We start from the raw sequence: 20380 nt of genomic DNA, 5'->3' as shown, positions 1-20380 counted from the left end.
CACGTAGCGGCGCTTTGAACTAGCTCGGGCCCCTTTGCCCCACTCCTATGACACCGGATTGCCTAGACCCTTCGAGAACCTTCTAGATCTGTCGAGAACCCTCCAGAACTTTCGAGAAGCTTCCAGAATATTCCGGAATTTTCCAGAGGCTTCGGAATTTTCCAGAGGCAAAACTTAGAACCAATGCTCGAAAAAATTTTCTGGCCACGCTATCGTACAGGGAATTGTTGTCAGGCGTGATATTTATTTATAAAGCGTAATATTTGTTCATGAAAATGCTGTCGGACGTGACAGTAGAGTTTTTAAGATAAAAAGCTTCCTCAATGAAAAAGCAAGAAATGGATTTAGTTCAGGTAAACGTGCAAATCCTGAAATGTAATTTTTCGATTGTAACTTATAAACTAAGCATTTTCGGACATATGTGTATATAACATTTTTTTCTTGTTTATGTGTGAAGACCTCCTAAATCTCACCTCCAAATCTTAGGTTGCATTATTAAGATCAAGGTTACATTGATTTTTTTAAATTAAAACTCCTATTTTTTTATTGTATATATATTTATAGCCCTTGTAGAAAAGTTTTCAGAACACTATAATAAAACTCTCTTTCGTTAAGAATTTCCTAAAATATTTTGAAGTCATGATATTTTAAATATTAAATATGAAATATCTTGTAGAATATTCATTTTTTGATGACTTTATCTTGATACTTTTGTACGTAGAATAATTAAAGGAATCAATTGTAAAAAAATACTGAAAAAAAATCTGTAAAAAGTTTGAAATGTTTTTGTAGACGCATTTAAGGGGATTCTATAGTGGCAGTAGTTACCGACATTTTTTATTTTAATAAATCTTTGAATTGGCTTTACAGAATTGCAAGTTTTTGGTTTAGAATTAAAGTACGCACAAAAATCTACGGCGCTATGTACGATTTTATATCCAGAACGAAAAAAAATTAAAAATTTTACTAATTTGGGCACATACAGCTGTCATTTGACGACAATAACAAAAATATTGTAGTTTATAATATATAAAATGACACCTCAGCACCCTAGGGCAAACGTGTAGGAACAATATTGTGTAAATAGAACTGAGATTCAACGCCTAGAAAAAAAGATTTTGTAAAAAGAAGGTTTGCATGCAGAGGCACATGCAAATTGACAAGAAGAGCAGTATGGCGTGTAGCGAGAGATGGCGCAGCAATCGAAACAAGGACAGATGCCTCTCGTTAGACAAGGGCAGATATAGGCCGGTAATATAAAAAAATGATAGAAAACGAATTAGAACGGAATTAAAAATGTTCGACATTATCGACATCGAGGAAGTTCGGCCTTCACCATAGGATTCCCTTAAGGAGGTTCAGTGGCTACAAAAAAAATGCAGCCAGTTTCATGAAATTTTAATATGTTGTTCTAGAATGTAAAATAGAATTATGTAAATTTTTGGGGAATTTTTTACCGTCCCGTTTTGAAAAAAATCTACTCCAAAAATTTAAAAAGTACAATCTTTAGAGTAGATTTTTTTCAAAACGAAACAGTGAAAAATTTCCAAAAAATTCACATAATTCTATTTTGCATTCCAGAACAACATATTAAAATTTCATGAAACTGGCTGCATTTTTAACATAAGTTTTTATAGGAAATGACATATTTATTGCATACCTTCAGAATGAAATAAGTGCAAGAAAAAATGCAAATAATAAGGAAAAAAATATGCACATGTAATTTAATAATTTACAAATAAATGAGCGAAAAAAAGGGAAAGGTTACCGCACATTTCGTAGAAAAATTAATTATTAAAGCATAAATTGCTTGATTTTTCGTCTGCTAGACTGCCACGGTTGTGAACGACGTGAACAGCAGCACGCACTATACACGCGGCGACCAATCAGAGCAATCCTCTTCTCTCCCACTACTTCAAACGCTAGTGCGCTGTTGCCAGAACCCTTGCGTCCCACTACTCCCTCCGATGAAGCCATCGAACCTCCTTAATTTTACAAAATTGCCAATGTAAAAATTAATATTATTATTCGATTTCGTTCATTATTCTACGTATAAAAGTATTAAGGGGATGCTGGAGCCGCAGACGAACTCAATCGGCGTCGGTAAAGAAGGCCGGCGAACTCTAACGCGAATTACAGCGCCGTACCACAGGGTGGTAGGAATTAGAATAAAAAATAATCAATATGTCGATATTTTTATTTTTTGCTACCGATGGCCTCGGTAGCATGTGTGTGACAGATGACTCTGTACCGCACACAAGTGCGTGCCGTGTACGTGTGCAGTAAGAGCACCGCGTATAACCGAGGCGCGTTTCTATTATTCCGTAACATTGCATTGGATAATTTTCAAATATATATATTGTTAGCCGTTCAGACGGCTGAAGGGGTCGTGCTCCGCTCGCGAGCTCGGAAGGATCGGGATGAGGGCGTCTGGCGGGCTCGGTTAATGATCACACTTTGTTAAACACCACTTTAACACTTTATTAAATATACTAGAGCTTGGCTTGGACGAGGTGTTCCTTATTTAGTGTTCCCGTCTCGCGATTCGTTAGAGTTCGTAGATGTTTCAACGCGACGTCGTGGAGTTCTCAGACCGACTGCCTAATCGCTCGATTCGGCGGTCTTATATTGGTTTCCCGTTGCTACCTCGGGATCGCCCGCGGTAGCATTAACCTGTGTGGTCAGCGCTCCGCGCTGACCTTCGCGTCAGCGATATCGGTCCTCGATGGACCTTTGGTCTTGACGATTTTAGTCGCTAGGGTCGAATTTCCCTGACACTTGGCAATTCGGTTGCCAAGTGCGTTGTGCGCTCACAACATCCCTCCCCCCGCGGAAAAAGAAAAACGTAGTTTTTCGTTTATTTATGTGTGTTTTCTTTTCCCTTGAGGGGTTACAATCTAGGTGTCTTATGCTATTTTACATGATTGTTTTTGTATTATAAATTTTTTAGTGGTCCAGCCTACGGGATATATAATATTTTTATTCGTGAAAATGTTCGGTTGGTTATTTTCCATTTCCTTTTTGATTTCTTCCAGATTCAAGCTTAATTTTATTAATTCTGTCGGATCTTTGATTATTGGTTCCAAATTTATTTCCTTATCGGATTCTATTCTATTGCTTATTGTTATGCTTTTTTCTATTGTGTCTGTTACATTAAATTCAGGTAAATACATTTTTACATTTTTATTATACACTCGGTTTTTGGTCTCTAAATATATATCTGGTGTAGTTAATTTACAACTGTTGCGTAATGTGATTTTTCCGGTTTTCTCTAGTTTTACTTTATTTTCTGGCAATTCTTTGCATTGAATTATTATGTCGGTTGTTTTTGGAGTGGAAAATAACCATGTCTGGGGTTCTGATACTGCAATCCAGAGTGTTACATTTGAGATTATGTGACGCTGTTTTCGGTTTTCTATATATCTCGACGTTTTTACGAAGAGTTGTATTTCAGTCGGCGCATTCGCAGTTATAAAATAGACAGGGAGATTTTGAGCGCAAGTGAAATTGGTATTATCTCGCGTACATTCATTTAAATCGCTTTCTTTTAAAATTATATAATTGTGATTTTCTCGATTTATTCCTAGTAGGGTATGAGAGGGTTCTAGGAGTGTGAAAACATTATGGTCATTGTGTATCGGTACAGGAGTGATTTTTATAATTTCGTATGTTGGGTACGCTATCAATGGGAATACGAGAATAGTATATATGTTCGAGTTATCATAATACGCGTTTACATTTAGATATTTTTGGATAGAATTCCAGTTTTCGGCTTGTATTTTGAATGGAAAATTCAATCTCCTGTCTATGTGTGAGGTCGCTTCTCTTAGTTCTATGATTATTTTTTCGATCGGGAGCACGCGCGTTAATAAAATATTGTGATTTGCGTGAGTCAGATAGTCTGTAATGTCGTTTATGTCTGTCGTGAGGTCATTCAAAATAGCGTTTAATACTAATAGTTGTTCGTCTAGTCCCTCTCTGTACATAAGCTGTTCTTCTAGTTTTCTTGTAACGTTAGCCATTAAATTTTCGTTATATGACAGTGTTTGTTCTAGTTTCTCAATATGACCTATTGTAGCATTAATGATTTTCAATTGATTTTTTGCCGCGTGTTGCAATGTTTTGTTGTTGATTATTTAGCAACTGTATTTGCTCATTTATGATTTTTGCGTCTTCAGCGTCCATGGTGCCAAATAACGTTTTACTTATTTGGCCTACAGCGTCGATCAGGCCTCGTTTACTTAGGGGTGATCGGTAAATGGTTTGTAGTTGCTCTAGGTTGCGTGTCATTTTACTATTTTCTCGCCTAATAGTTTGGAGCGTGATTTGGCATGTGTTTTTGGTGCTTCTGATGGCATGGTTGCAGATTTCTTCGATGCGTGCTAGGTTTTCCTGAAGTTGTTGATATCTTATGTTTAATGCTGTTACATCTATGCGTATTGCCATTTTCCATGTTGCTTTCGTTTGCTGGAGTTGTCCGATTTTCTCGTAATATATGCCGGGTTCGGCAGTGAACGCTGTCATCTCGTATGGTAACGGCTCTGACGTCATTTCCCTTGCAAGGTGTAGGGTGATAGCTAGCCTGTAATATGAATATGTTCCTGGGGGTATTCTATTTATCTTTTATTTTATGCTGACTTTATCTGTCAGCAAGTGTCATTTCTTTTGAGTAGCGCATTTTTGCGTTAGTCTACTGCTAGCCTCCAAGCGGTTCTTTACGGTTAGTGTGCTTTGAGTGCCAAAAAAAAAAGGAAAAATGCGTTGCTTTAGATGTAACCGATTTTTCGCGCCATCCACGTGTGATGCGTGTTTGCGCACCTACTGGTTGCGGGTGGCTCGAGCTCCCCGCGCCCAGGTTGCAGAGCCTGAATCGCCTGACTCGCCGCCTCCCTCGTACGAGGAGGCAGTTCGGGCTGATGTCCTCCCCCTGAGGATTACCGTGGATGTGGCCACAGGGGGGAGAGAAGTCTCCGTCGTGCGACGTGGTGACCTTTAGGTGAGTACTGTTAGTTTTTTTCTCTTTTCTTTTTCCCCCCTTTTTTTGCCTTTTTTTTTTTTTTTGCTTTTGCTTTAATGTGAGTGCTTTTTTATTCCTCTACTAACGCTTTCAATCGGTTCGCGTGAACGCGTAGCGTCTTTCGTTTAATTTTAATCGTGTAATTTACATTGTCGTGTTTTTCTAAAATAATATATGGTCTTACCTATTGCGAGTCGAGCTTCTTTGAGCGGCCTCGTCGTATCGTTTCGTCATAAAGTAGTACTTTATCGCCTACTTTGAATGTTGCCTTCTTGCTTTTTTTATCAAATTGTAGTTTCGATTTCGCTTTTTCGTCCTTCGTATTTTCTCTCGCGATTTGATTCGCTGCGCGGATTCGCTCTTGTAGTTCTTTTGCGTAATCCTCGTATGAGTATGTTAATTTCGGCGGTTTTGTTAGGGCCGTCGGTAGGTCAGGTCGGTGCCCGTAGACCAATTCGAAAGGCGTGAAGCCTGTAGTAGAGTGTGGTGTCGTATTGTATGTAAACATCGCATAAGGAAGCCATTCGTCCCAGTCAGTTTGATCTTGATTTATATAATGTCTCAAGTATTCGGCGAGAGTACGATGCGATCTCTCTAGTGCCCCATTACTCTCAGGGTGATACGCCGTTGTTTGAATCTTCTCGATTTTCAATAATTTGCACGTATTTTTGAACATTTCGCTTGTAAAGTTCGTGCCCTGATCCGTGAGAATTTTCTCCGGAATTCCGTGTTCTAACACGATTTTTGTTACGAATTCTTTGGCGATGGTTCTGGCTTCCTGATTTTCGATCGGTATCGCCTTACTAAATTTCGTTAAATTATCCTGAAACGTCAGAATATATTTATTTCCTTGATTTGTAACTGTTAACGGACCGACGATGTCGAGAGCGCATTTTTCAAACGGTCGTTCCGGCGTGTCCGTGATGACCATTGGCATCTTCGTTTTTCTGCTTAATTTATTTTTTTGGCAGTATTCGCATCTGCCGATGTAAGTCTCGACATCCTTTGTTATACCTTTCCAATCGTGTTGCAATCGGATTCGGTCTAAAGTGCGTGTGACTCCTTGGTGCCCTCCGATAGGCGAGTCGTGATACTCGTATAGTATCTGTTTCTTTTCCTCCTCCGAGTATTCTCGGGGCGCATCTTCTTCTTCTTGCTGTATCGTATGCACAGCTGACGCCTCTGTTATCGGGTTACGGCTCAATGCGTCGGCGTTTAGGTTGCTCTTTCCTGCCTTGTGTATGATTTCGTAATCATACTCCTCTAATTTAAGCCTCCATCTAATTAATCTTGAACCGGGGTCGGTAACATTGAATAACCAGATCAATGGTTTGTGATCGGTTATTATTTTAAATCTAACGCCATAAAGATAGGGGCGAAAATGCTTGACTGCCCACACGATGGCTAGCAGTTCTTTCTCCGTCGTATTATAATTCTGTTCCGCTTTGCATAATACGCGGCTGGCGTACGCTATCGGTCGGTCTTGGCCGACTACTCCCTGTGAGAGGATAGCTCCTATTGCGAAATCTGACGCGTCTGTCGTCACTATAAATTCTTTATTGAAGTTGGGATAATTTAACACCGGCGCGGTTGTTAATTTTTCCTTTAATAATTCAAACGCGTTTTGCTGCTCTATTGACCAAATAAATTTTTCTCTTTTCCTAGTGAGCTTGGTCAGTGGCTTGGCTAGTTTCGAAAAATTTTCGATGAATTTTCGGTAGTACCCGGCTAGGCCTATGAACGACTGAATGTCTTTCAGTTTTTTAGGAGTCGGAAACTCCTTGACAGCTATTAGTTTCGACGGGTCCGGTGAGATTCCTTTTTCCGAAATCACGTGACCCAGGTACACGACTTCCTTTCGTAGGAACGCGCATTTACTCGGTTTTAACTTTAGATTGTATTTTCGGAGCCTGAGTAGCACGGCTATTATTCTTCTGATATGTTCCGTTAGCGTCGCCCCGTATATGACGATGTCGTCGATATACACGAAACATCTCAGCCCTAGCAGGCCGGCCAGCACCGCGTACATTAGCCGCTGAAATGCTGCCGGTGCGTTTTTCAGACCAAAAGGCATGCGATTAAATTCAAAGTGCCCATCCGGAGTGGAGAAGGCTGTTTTGCCTTTGTGGTCTTTATGCATGGGGATTTGGTGATACCCCGAGGCCAAATCTAAAACGGTAAAATATTTCGCGTTACCTAATTGGTCTAGTATGTCGGTTATGTTCGGCATGGGGAAAGAATCTCCCATGGTGAGATCATTCATTTTCCGAAAATCAATAACCACGCGAAATTGCACTTTTCCGGATGCGTCCGGTTTTTTAAGAACGACTATTATCGGTGCGTTCCAGTGACTCGTGCTCGGGCTGATTATGCCGTCTTCGAGCATCTTTTCTATTTGCTTTTTCACTTCGGCCTTATGCTTCTCGGGTAACCGATATGGTTTCACATTCACGGGCGCGCTACCTGGCCGGATATTTATCTCGTGCTCTATTGCGGTAGTCGCGCTTAAATGGTCGCCGTCTATATAGAACACATCAAAGTAATCATCGCAAATTTGTTCTACGGCTGCTCGCTCTTCGGCGTTCAAGTGATCGAGCTGTACTTGCTCGCGTACTTTCTTTTGTCGTTCGGCGATGGTCTCGCGCTCGTCGCTCGAGCGTAACGAGAGAACGTCCGCGGTGTCGGGCGGCGGCAGGTCTTCTAAAGTTACATGTGGAGTGAGTATCTCCACGGGCTTGTCCGTCACATTCAATACGCTAATCGGACATTTAAATTCGACGGGCTGCACTAGGCAATGCCCGATAAAGACCCCTGGGGCGGGTTCGCCGCTCCGCACAATGCCGACACGATTATGATCGGTGACGGCTTCCACGATTGTTTCGCTATGTGGCGGAAGTTTTACCTTGCGAAAAGGTCGGAGCTTAAAGGAAGCTGAGCCGATTTTTAATCGCTTTTTCGAATTTGAAATATCTGCTTTGTGTTTTGAGAGGAAGTTGTTTCCTAAAATGCCTTCGTACTCAATGGGAAAATTGTCTTTCACCACGTACATCGTGTGGCGAATTTTTTTATCTCCGAGATCCACAGTGGCTTTTATCTTCCCTATCGTGTGAATCTGGTGTCCGGTTACGCCGACTAGCGCTAACCGTTCTTCCTTCACCATCGCTTTCGCTTTCAAATTTCCCACTTTTATTAACGTGAGTGTTGCGCCTGAATCTAATAACAGGTCCATTTCTCCTTTCTCTGCCTCCTGTACGGGCAGCGTCACTAAGTCTAGCGGGCCTTCCTCGTGCTTCTTGCTTATCTGTGCAACACGATATGTCTCGGCGGCGCGCGCCTTATTCCTTTTAGGCTTCTCATCCTCCTCGCTGCTGCTGCGAGAGGATGTTTCCTCGCTAGATTCTTGTGTCCTTGTCTTTCGGACAGTACTCACGGGCGTTTTCTTAACTGCTTCCGTTTTCGTTCGGCGCGGTCGCTCGGGTTTTGGTCGCCCGTTTAACGACCAGCATTCGTCGCGCTTATGCCCTGCCTTTTTACAATATGAACACTCTATCGTGTTAATGCCGCTAGGCTTCTCGGGTTTCGGCAACGCGTATCTGTTTGCTTGTCGGCCCGTACGGCAATCTCGCGCGTAATGACCGTTCTTTCCGCACTTGTGACATTGTCCTACGGTATTTCCCGCGCCTCGCGTATTCGCGGCGGGGTATTTATTTTTTGCCGTTGCTTGCGCGCTCCGCGGGGAGGGGCCTCTAACCTTTTCCTCCGCGCTGGCGCCGGTTATTGCTTCTTGCAAACTTGCGTATCGCTGCGCTCTTACTAACAGCTTTATATCGTCGTGCAATCCGATCTGAAAATTATGCAGCGCTTGAGTTTTTATGTTTTCAAGGATGGCCTTCTGCTGTTCCTGCGTGTGGCCTTTACCCTCTTCCATTGCTTCATACAATTCGCGCGCTAATTTCTCGACGCGCCTACCGAATTCTTGTGCGCTTTCGCCGGGCTTTTGCGCTAGCGAATTAAATTCCAGCTGCAAGTGCGTCGTGCAGCGTTTTCCTAAATATTTTGTCTCGAGTTCGCGCTTTAATTGATCAAAATCGCGGATATCGCGCGTGTCGAAATCTGTCATAGCCTTCCCTTTAAATTTCGTACAAAGAATAGCTTCGAGTAGCATTGACTCGTTGGTCGGCTGTATATTTTTCATAGCATACGTGCTAGCGTTTATGAACTCTCGGACGCGTTCTCGCGAATCTCCATTGATCTCGGGTATCATTGCTCGCGCTTCTTTAAGGCTGAGGTACCCGGTAACTAGACCCGGTTGGTTCCGGACGTCGCTACGCGTTCGTCCGTATGTGATATCCAGCGGGCCCTGGCTGTGTACGCGACGGTCTCGCGTGTCGGAATCGTATGTGGCGGATTCCATCCGGCCTACGCGATTCTGCAATTCGCGAAAAGCGCGAAGGAGTTCGGCTGATCGGTCGAATTCCGTAGCCTCGATGCGGTCCATGCGTTCTTGCATGTCGCGTATTAGATTAATTAAATCAGTAATTACGGCGTCCGGGGCTCTCAACTCGGATCGCGTCGGCTCTGGGGCCTGAGATCGCCTGGCGGGCGGTCCATTTTGCGCCGTTTCGGTGACGGCTTGTTCGGACACTCTAGATGGGTCCGGATTTTCCTCGCGGTTCTCTCGGCTTGGAGTCGCGTTTCTCGTCTGACTCATTTTGAGAGCTTTAGGCGTATAGTCCTCCTCGTTAGGGTCAAATACGTCGGTGTCGTATGAGGTGAGGGAAAATTCTCCTCGTTGTGACACGTGGCTCGGCGTGACGTCGGAGACGTCTGTCAGTGAGTCTGTCGGAGTCGGTCGCTCTGTATTATTATCGCGGTGTTCGCGTTCGCCTGTTACGCTTACGTCTACTTCGTCGAACGGAAACTCGCGTTCTATGACAACGTTCGGAGATAGTACGGGCGTCTCTTCCTCGGCAAAACGCGAATCTAAATTTTGTCGAACTCGGTCTAATCCGTCTTGCTCAGCGGGCCGGTCTAACCCTTCGCTTTCAGCGGGCCGGTTCACCCCTTCGCTTTCAGCGGGCCGGTTTAACCCTTCGCTTTCGGATCGCGTCGCACTCACCGGGTTAGCTAGATTACGCGAAGCGCGGTGCGCGGACTCGCTATGGACGAACGACGCTTGTCGGACGGGCGTTTGTCGGTTCGGGTCGTCCGACATCTACTTAGCGCTCGGGGATATAATAATTTTCGCACTTACAATATCGCCACGAATCGCATGTTGCTGTCCGTCTGCATCGCCTGGTCGTCGGGCCGCTTTGCTGCTTGGCTGCGTCCCTGTTGTCGCTGCGTCCCTGCCGCGCTGCTATGCTGCTTCGCTGTGTCCCTGCGTCGTCGCTCGGGCCGGTGATGCCGTGCGGTAGGTCGTGGCCGTCTCCGGTGTCACTTCTGCACTCGCGGCTGCTACCGTCTTTTTCGCTCGTGTCTTAGCTGGCTTTCCTCTCCGGGATATGTTGCCGCCGTTCACTAATGTGCTCGTTTTGTTTCAGGCGTGTGAATGAGCTCAGAAGTCCGGTCCTCTTGCGCGAGTAGATGGAGCAGATCCCACCGCTGCCACCAATGTTAGCCGTTCAGACGGCTGAAGGGGTCGTGCTCCGCTCGCGAGCTCGGAAGGATCGGGATGAGGGCGTCTGGCGGGCTCGGTTAATGATCACACTTTGTTAAACACCACTTTAACACTTTATTAAATATACTAGAGCTTGGCTTGGACGAGGTGTTCCTTATTTAGTGTTCCCGTCTCGCGATTCGTTAGAGTTCGTAGATGTTTCAACGCGACGTCGTGGAGTTCTCAGACCGACTGCCTAATCGCTCGATTCGGCGGTCTTATATTGGTTTCCCGTTGCTACCTCGGGATCGCCCGCGGTAGCATTAACCTGTGTGGTCAGCGCTCCGCGCTGACCTTCGCGTCAGCGATATCGGTCCTCGATGGACCTTTGGTCTTGACGATTTTAGTCGCTAGGGTCGAATTTCCCTGACACTTGGCAATTCGGTTGCCAAGTGCGTTGTGCGCTCACAACAATATGTATATCATGTATTGGATATATATATATATATATATATATATACCATATGCAATGTCAAAAATGTAAGGCATATGTATAATGCGTATTATAATGTATACACATACACATATATACATGTACGCAATTATATGTATGAGTATGTATACATTGCATGTATATATGCGCATTATGTATTATGAACATAGGTTCTGGGTGTTAGCATTTTTATTTCACCGAAAGTGAATAATGTAAAATACACAAACTTTTATTTTTTATATATATATATATATATATATATATATATATATATATATACATATATTGTTCGAGATTCCGTTAACGTTGCGCCGTCCGATCAGATGGCAGCATCGATCGGGTATCGACTCCCGATCACCGCGGCAGCTTGCGCACACACGGGCGCGCTCCTCGCCAACGTCTTCCTCGCGATATTCAGAGTCGTAAAAATGGCCGCGCAGTGATCAGACGCACGACGTGTGCTCTGTGCATTTTTGATTGTGACTACACATTAAAGTGCCCACCGCAGTGATTACAGCTGCCGAGATACTGCATTAACATGTAAAGCGACCGCTCATCCAGCTCTACTCGGGTACATCAACACGACGACTCAGGCTCACATGTGCGCGAGTGCCGACCGCCACGTGTCTTACCGGCTCACGGGCTAATCATCACGAGGAAAGCAGTTAATATAACTGCCTCGCCCACTCACGAACGATATATAAAGACTTCTTATACAAAGACTTCTTATGTTTAGTGAACTCCGAAAGACTGCCCACCACTCTCAGGTCAGACTGTATATATCTATTCTCGTATTAAAGACGGCTCAGACTGTGTTCTGAGTTACATTTTATATTACAGAATAATTAATTAACACCTTCCACGCGCGTCCTTCTCATCCCGCTTCCATCGCCGGGATTAATCAGCGATTTCGCGAACATTTGGTCCTTCGAGCCGGATTCGTGGAACTTAAATTGTAGCTCGGACACAGATCATGTGAACAGGGCATGCCTTTCACGACATGCCACGTAAACATTATCGCGCGCTTCCGCGAGTGAAGTACAGACATTCTCACGCGCGCTCGCGAGTGTTACACAAACATGTTCACGCGCTCCCGCGAGTGTAAATAGACATTTTCACGTGCTCAATACATGACCCTAACGACTCTCGATTCGCATAGTGTTTTTCTCACGTTTCTCTCGAACGTTCTCGGTTCGTGCAGCATTTCTTACACGTGTCTCGACATTTCTCAGGTGTTTCATCGTGCGCAGCTCAGAGACGGCTCAACATGACGGAACCCGCAAAGGCGGGTACGGGCGGTGCGGAGACCACGACGCCGCTGCTCGAGGTACCACCGGCTCGCACATCGGAACGCCAAGCCTCACCCGTGCGCTTGTCCACGGAGCTCATCCTAAATGAACCGCCTGGCGACGGTGCGGAATATTGGCGACACGCTGCCAACTTGTGCAGAGGACATGCCGTTAGAGGAGGTCATCCAAATCTCAATGCATCTCGAAGAGGCGAACAAGGCGTTTCTCAAGGAGCATGCATATCTTAAAGCCTCACAGCCGTCGGCTCTCATTCAACAGCAAAGCGCACGTTGACAGCTCAGCATGTGGCAGCTCAACCAGCCCGCACGGCAGCATCTAATTTACCCGTGCGATTGTTGCAACGGCATTCACTTCATTGTGATGTGCACGTAACTTAGGGATCTTTCAACAGGCGATCGACAAAAATTAGTCATACCACGGAGGCTTTGGTTCAAATGCCTCGGCCGCCACAACGGCCGCTCATGTAAAGGCTCACGGGGGTGCAAGAAGTGCACCAACCGACACGATGCTGCATGAGGCTCATCAGTCGAACTCATCAGCGAAGCCGGTCACCAGCTCAGCTGCGTCAGCTCAATAGGAAGATGGTGCAATCGTCGCTCACTCATCTTTGGCCCGCTCATTACACTCAACATTACTCGCTACGGCCCTGGCTCAGATCCGCTCATCAGTTAATACTCAGCGGGTACGGCTTCTCATTGATTCAGGTTCAGAACTTACATTTGTTTCAGAATCTCTCGTTCGTCGGCTCAACATTACTCGTTATCATTCCGTCATTTTCATCACTGGAATTGGTGGCGGAAAGGCGACGCAAACTCGAAGAGTTGCATTGCTTAAGCTCCGCTCACTTCACTCAAGATCAGACGTCATTATTCAAGCTCACGTTCTGCAGGCGTCAACGAACATCCTGCCATCCTTCAACGCTGCACCACAGGATTGGCCGCATCTCACTAAGTTGACCTTGGCTGATCCAGATTTCCTAACACCACGGCCAGTGGATATCATCATTGGAGCTGACTCATATGGGCAGATCATCAAGCCTAATATCATCAAACAAGATCCATTGATGCCAATTGCACAGCTCTCAATTTTTGGATGGCTCGTTCTCGGACCTGTTAATACATCATCATCGGCAATTGCTACCGTGCATCATGCATCAATTCAGGAGAGAGAAGATGCTCTTGACGAGCGATTGTCGAAATTTTGGACACAAGAAGAAGTGCCTGCGAGTACCAATCATGATCTCACTCCTGACGAGCAAAGATGTGAAGAATACTTCAAGACCACTGTTTCGCAGGACTCAACCGGTCGATACACGGTTCGAATTCCATTAAAATCATCACCTGATACTCTTGGCGATTCGTATCTCACTGCGCATCGATGTTTGCAAAGTCTACAAAGAAGATTCTCCCGAGATGACAACTATCGACGTCTGTATCACCAATTTATGACAGAATATCGAGATCTCAATCACATAAAGAAGGCTTCACCCGTTTCCAGTCAGCACATACAAGATTACTTGCCACATCATGGAGTGCTCAAACCAGACAGTGCAACCACAACAGTACGTGTGGTATTTAATGGCTTGAGTGCATCTACCAGGAGCCAAGCTGCATCACAGCATTTAGACGTCACCGATGTTTTACTCTGGATTCGACAATTTCGACACGTAGTTGCCACTAACATCGCCAAAATGTACGGGCAAATCAACGTGCATGAAGATGACTGGGATATACAACGGATTCTCTGGATAGACGACCAGCTCAATGAAGTGCCACATTATCTTACAACGATTACCTATGGGAGCAAGGCTGCCCCGTTCTTATCAGTGCAAACACTGTTGTAACTGGAGGAGGATGAAGGTCACAGTTTTCCCCTCGCAGTACCGCCAATCATTCAAGGTCGAGATGTTGACGACAGTTTGGAGGCGCCGCCACCGTTCAGCAGGTAATAGAAATTTCAATACTGCTCACCGGACTTGTGCATGGCGGGCGGCTTCCCATAAGCAAGGTGGCACGCGACTCATCAAGATGTGCTCACTGCGGTTCAAGCAGCAAAAGAGCAGGGCTCACAAACTACATTGACGATTGCGTAACCAAAAGACTCGGATTACGATGGCTTCCTCAAGAAGATTCATTCACATTCTCAACAAGGATCTCGTCGCACACCGATCATCTCACCAAACGCCTCGTTTTGTCTGAAGGGGCTCAGATATTCGATCCACTGGGCTTTGCATCACCAGGGGTGATCAAGGCGAAGATGCTCTTGCAGGAGCTTTGGCAACATAAAGCTCCGATGGGATGAACCACTGCCATCCCAGCTCTCATCACGGTGGCTCTTTATCAGAAAAGAACTCACAAGCTTGATCAAGCTCTCAATACCTCGGTGGTACAATCCATGAAGTACTTCGACAGTGGAATTTCACGGCTTTTCTGATGCTTCTCAACTAACAATGGCTGCAGTCGTATATATCACCGTCCACGGCTCTAATGGCGCCACGATTTCATTGGTGTGCTCCAAAACAAAGGTAGCACCGCTCAAGCGGCCATCCCGAGACTTGAACTCACCGCAGCACTGCTGCTCTCAAGACTCATGCAATACGTTCAAGCCACATTGAAGTTGAACGTTACAGCAACTCTCCTGTGGACGGACTCTGTTGTGACACTCACGTGGATCAAATCTCATGCATCGCGCTGGAAGGATTTTGTGAGAAATCGAGTTTCTCAAATTTAAGAGCTCACGGCGAACGCACATTGGAAATACGTACCAGGTACGTCCAACCCAGCCGACTGCGCATCACGAGGATTAAGTACTGCTCAACTCCAAAGCCACTCATTATGGTGGACGGGACCACCGTGGATACTCACCCCTGAAGCTTGACCATCACAACCCGCGCTCTCGGACGAGTTGAGCTCGCATGAGGCTCGTCCTGGCATTGCGCTACATGCGGCCGCATCTCAACCGGACTATCACTGGGATCTCATATACAAGTACTCAACCCTCAATAAATTATTGAAAATAACAGCTCTCTGTTTCAGGTTTATCGCTCTCTTGAGAGGGTTCTGAGACGGGTCGTTGGACTCGCACTCTGCTTTGGAGAAGGCCAGATTATTCTGGATTAAGGCTACTCAAGCGGCATACTTCACGCACGAGATCAAGATGCTCACGGCCAACTCGAGACTACCAACTGCTCACGCATTCAGTCGATTGACTACGTATATAGACGCTCAAGGGATCATCCGAGTTGGCGGCCGCCTCAACCAATCAGCACTAGCTCAAGACAACAAACATCAGGCGATTTTGCCTCGCCACTCACGGTTTTCAACCTTGATCATTGCACACGTCCATCTGCATACCCTGCATGGAGGAACACAGCTGACATTAACTCATGTCAGGCAACAATACTGGATCATCGGCGGACGGGCTCCGGTGAAGTCTCATATTTTACGGTGTGTCGTGTGTGCTCGGCAGAGGGGGAACCGTGCTCATCAACTGATGGGCCAACTACTTCTCTCTCGGGTTACGCCGTCACGTCCGTTTACTCATACAGGAGTTGACTATGCCGGACCGCTCACCATCAAAACATGGAAAGGACGAGGTGCGAAAACATACAAGGGATGGATCTGTGTGTTCGTCTGCTTCTCCACCTCCGCAATTCACTTCGAAGTAGTCAGTGACTACTCATCAGAAGGATTCATAGCAGCCTTCCGAAGATTCTCAGCCAGAAGGGGAATTGCTCAGACCATGTATTCGGACTGCGGGACAACATTCATTGGAGCAGACGCCGCGCTTAAGAAAATGTTCATCCAGAGTTCCCAAGAACATCAACGAATCGCTCAAATTCTACAACGTGATTGCACCAGATGGGAGTTCAACCCACCAGGCGCTCTACACATGGGGGGCAAGTGGGAGGCGGTGGTGAAATCCGTGAAGTTTCATCTGAGACGGACTATCGGGGAGACTCTACTCACGACGGAAGAACTCACAACGTTGCTTACGCAAATCGAGGCCATTTTCAACTCGCGGACTTTAGAACCGTTGAGTGAAGACCCTGAAGACGTCTCAGCGCTCACACCAGGTCATTTCCTCATTGGAGGTCCAATCACTACCATACCCGAGCCATCTCTGATTGACCTAGAAACCTCACGACTATCTCGGTGGCAGCTCATCCAGCAGCGTGTTCAACATTTTTGGGCACAATGGTCGGCTCATTATCTGCAACGCCAGCAGGCGATATCCAAGTGGCATCATCCTAACAACAACATCAAGATGGGTTCCATCGTGCTGCTCACCGACGAACGCTCTCCACCGTGCAAATGGCCACTCGCCAGAGTAACAGCTTTGCACCCTGGCAAGGATGGACTCACCAGGGTGGTTACCCTCAAGACGGCCACCACGACACTCACTCGGCCAAGTGCCAAGCTTGCCATATTACCCATTTCAACCGGATGAAGGATCAAGAGTAAGGAATCATCAACAAGGTTGCTGATGGCGGGCGGAATGTTCGAAATTCCGTTAACGTTGCGCCGTCCGATCAGATGGCAGCATCGATCGGGTATCGACTCCCGATCACCGCGGCAGCTTGCGCACACACGGGCGCGCTCCTCGCCAACGTCTTCCTCGCGATATTCAGAGTCGTAAAAATGGCCGCGCAGTGATCAGACGCACGACGTGTGCTCTGTGCATTTTTGATTGTGACTACACATTAAAGTGCCCACCGCAGTGATTACAGCTGCCGAGATACTGCATTAACATGTAAAGCGACCGTTCATCCAGCTCTACTCGGGTACATCAACACGACGACTCAGGCTCACATGTGCGCGAGTGCCGACCGCCACGTGTCTTACCGGCTCACGGGCTAATCATCACGAGGAAGGCAGTTAATATAACTGCCTCGCCCACTCACGAACGATATATAAAGACTTCTTATACAAAGACTTCTTATGTTTAGTGAACTCCGAAAGACTGCCCACCACTCTCAGGTCAACTGTATATATCTATTCTCGTATTAAAAACGGCTCAGACTGTGTTCTGAGTTACATTTTATATTACAGAATAATTAATTAACACCTTCCACGCGCGTCCTTCTCATCCCGCTTCCATCGCCGGGATTAATCAGCGATTTCGCGAACATATATGTAGGTCCGGAAGTATGTTCCGGGATTTTCATTTTTTACATCGGTATATTCCAGGACATTTGGCAGTTTCCAGGACTGTCCTGGAAAAAATTCATGTCCTACGGCATGTTTCGAGACAGTTTTTTGAATCTGATTACATATACCTGGTGTCTCAGACCACCCGTATCACCCGATTTATTCGTAAACGTAATGGTATTACAAAATATACATATAAGTTGAGAGCTCAGATCTTAGATGAGATTTTTACAAAAAAATTATTACCAAACAATTGCAACTTAATTGATTGCACGGTGAATGTTGGCACATTATCCAACAAATTATTTGCAAAATGTTCTTCTTTTAAAGAAATATCTACATGTTTAAATGGTTGTTTAGAAAGAATAAAAGAATTTCCACTGATGCATACAGATATTAATTTATTGACGCGCCAGGATTTTGAGACTGTAGAAAACAACATGATCATACAGGGATCTCGATATTGCGGTCGAATAAATTGCAATGGTTTGGAGACAACAGTATTTTCACATACAGGTAATTATTATTTTAAATTACCTACATTAAATACTTGACATAACTGACATATTCGTGTTATTCGTGTTCCAGGTATTAGTTAATAGGTATAAAGCTTATTAATTATTACTGCCCTATTATAAATTTTTGCTTCCTCATAGAGGAATCTTTGTTTTCATAAACTACGTATATGGACCTTTGATCGCATATAAAGCTGGGTCTAATCAACCAAATTTTAAAGAATTATATATGAAATAGAGATAGAAAAGACTAAAAAAAAATTGTTTTTTTAGTTTTCGATGCCAATGTGTTCAGAATGTTGTAAAACATCGAAAAATCGTAATTTTAAAAAATGTCCGTATGTGTGCATGCGTGTGACTTGGTGTGTGTGTGTATGTGTGCCAAATTTACCGAAATTTCTATAACTCAAGAACTGATTAACCAAATCTTAAAGACCTATATATGAAATAGGGGTAGAAAAAACTGAAGAATATAATAGAATTAGAAAAATTGCTAATAATAAAGGAGTTACCGATTTCTATCTAAAAAAATGATTACTCTAATTTCCGCAAATTTTGAGATATCGAGCTTAATTTTTTTATGGATGGAATATTATTAAAGGTTGATGTTGAATTTACCAAGGATTGGTGAAGGAGTTACCGATTTTTGCCTAAAAAGTGTACAAGTTATACATGTAATCTTATATAAATCATTAAAGAAAGGTTGTTCTGAATTTGGCGAGGATCGGTGAAGGGATTACCGATTTCTGCTAAAAAAGTTACATGTATAAGTTATACATGTAATTTTATATAGAGTATCATTAAAAGAAGGTTGGTATTGAATTTGGCGATAATCGGTAAAAGGGTTCTTTGTTTATAAAATTTTGAATTTTTTGAGAAATGTCCGTGGTTGCTCTAACTTCCGCCAATTTTGAGATATCAGGCTGTTTATAATTCTATTATATTCTTCAGTCCTTTCTATCCCTATTTAATATATAATTCTTTAAGATTTGGTTGATTAGACCCAGATTTATACGCGATTAAAGGTCCATATGCGAAGTCCATATTGGACCATGTAGCCTGAACTCCCAAAGTCAACATCGATTTGACATTGCGTCGATTGTAAAACTCCACTTGTGCTACTAAGCTCTATCAATTCATAAAAAGATTAAATTTAAAATTTAAGAAAGTGTGCAAATTAGAAATTTGCACATTGTTTCTTCATCATTACAGATTGCCACCATTGCTCCTATTTGATTTCGCTCATAAAGCTTTCTCTATGAGGAAGCCAAAACAAATAAATACTAATAATTATGCATCAAATAAAATACAAGCTTCTTCATAGAGGAGTTTTGTGAGCGAAATAAAATAGGAGCAATGGTGGCGATCTGTAATGATGAGGAAGCAATGTGCAAATTTTTAATTTTTTGTATTTATTACAGTAAATATTTCTCTATTTTTAGGACCTTATATTATGCTAGAAATCGCAGCTGAAGAAGTATCTCAGATAAAATTAAGTGATATCCCCAAACAAATTAAATTTACATTTCTTGAAAAAGATTATCTTCTTATTGGTATTGTCAACTATATACGGCACCTAAAAAACAAACAAGGAGTGCAACTGATGGCCATTATACAGCTATATGTTATAGAAATAACAATAAGTGGGTTAAATACGACGATTGTAAACATGCAGAAGAGATCTTACATGAAAACTATGTTACCTGTCCTGAAATTGTTTTGTATGCAATATAATGCTTATAGTTCCATTAATACTTGTAATACCTTGATTTTTTATGCTTTATACCTATATTGTTGTATAAAATTACGAAAAATTATAATATATATATATATAGAGAGAGAGATATATATATATATACATATATAGGTAATACCGTACATATATTAATATACTGTAATTACAATTTTTTATATGCAATAAATTTAATATGTTATGTAAAATATATTTAACTAGCATGAAAATCAGGAAATAGTTTAACGCTAGAACAGATCCCGTATTGCGATGTTGAAAGGCACTTTATTCTTGTTAGTTTTAACGCTCTGCAAATTAAGGGTGTTTTTTTGACGACAAGGGGTGAGCACCAAAATCAAATGTTTTATATTTTTGGAGCACCAAAATCAGGAAATAGTTTAACGCTAGAACCGATTCCGTATTGCGATGTTGAAAGGTACTTTATTCTTGTTAGTTTTGACGCTCTGCAAATTAAAGGTGTTTTTTCGACGACAAGGGGTGAGCACCAGTAGTAAGGCTACGCCGGTTCTGGATCAAGGCTTGGTGCTCGCGCGGGGTGCGGCG

General features: G+C 43.8%; 1 protein-coding gene and 1 pseudogene across 2 annotated transcripts in view; both read left to right on the top strand.

Moving 5' to 3' along the window:
- The window catches only part of LOC139817307 (uncharacterized), a 234041-nt gene that overhangs the window by 205802 nt on the left and 7859 nt on the right, over positions 1–20380 (top strand). The gene's annotated exons all lie outside the window — the stretch shown is intronic.
- Positions 16161–19818, top strand: LOC139817769 (uncharacterized; annotated as a pseudogene).

Source organism: Temnothorax longispinosus, chromosome 8 (assembly GCF_030848805.1).
Source record: "Temnothorax longispinosus isolate EJ_2023e chromosome 8, Tlon_JGU_v1, whole genome shotgun sequence".
In the NCBI taxonomy this organism is placed as follows: Eukaryota; Metazoa; Arthropoda; class Insecta; order Hymenoptera; family Formicidae; genus Temnothorax; species Temnothorax longispinosus.
The sequence above is the reverse complement of the archived record's forward strand: the minus strand, read 5'-3'. Positions and strand labels throughout refer to the sequence as shown.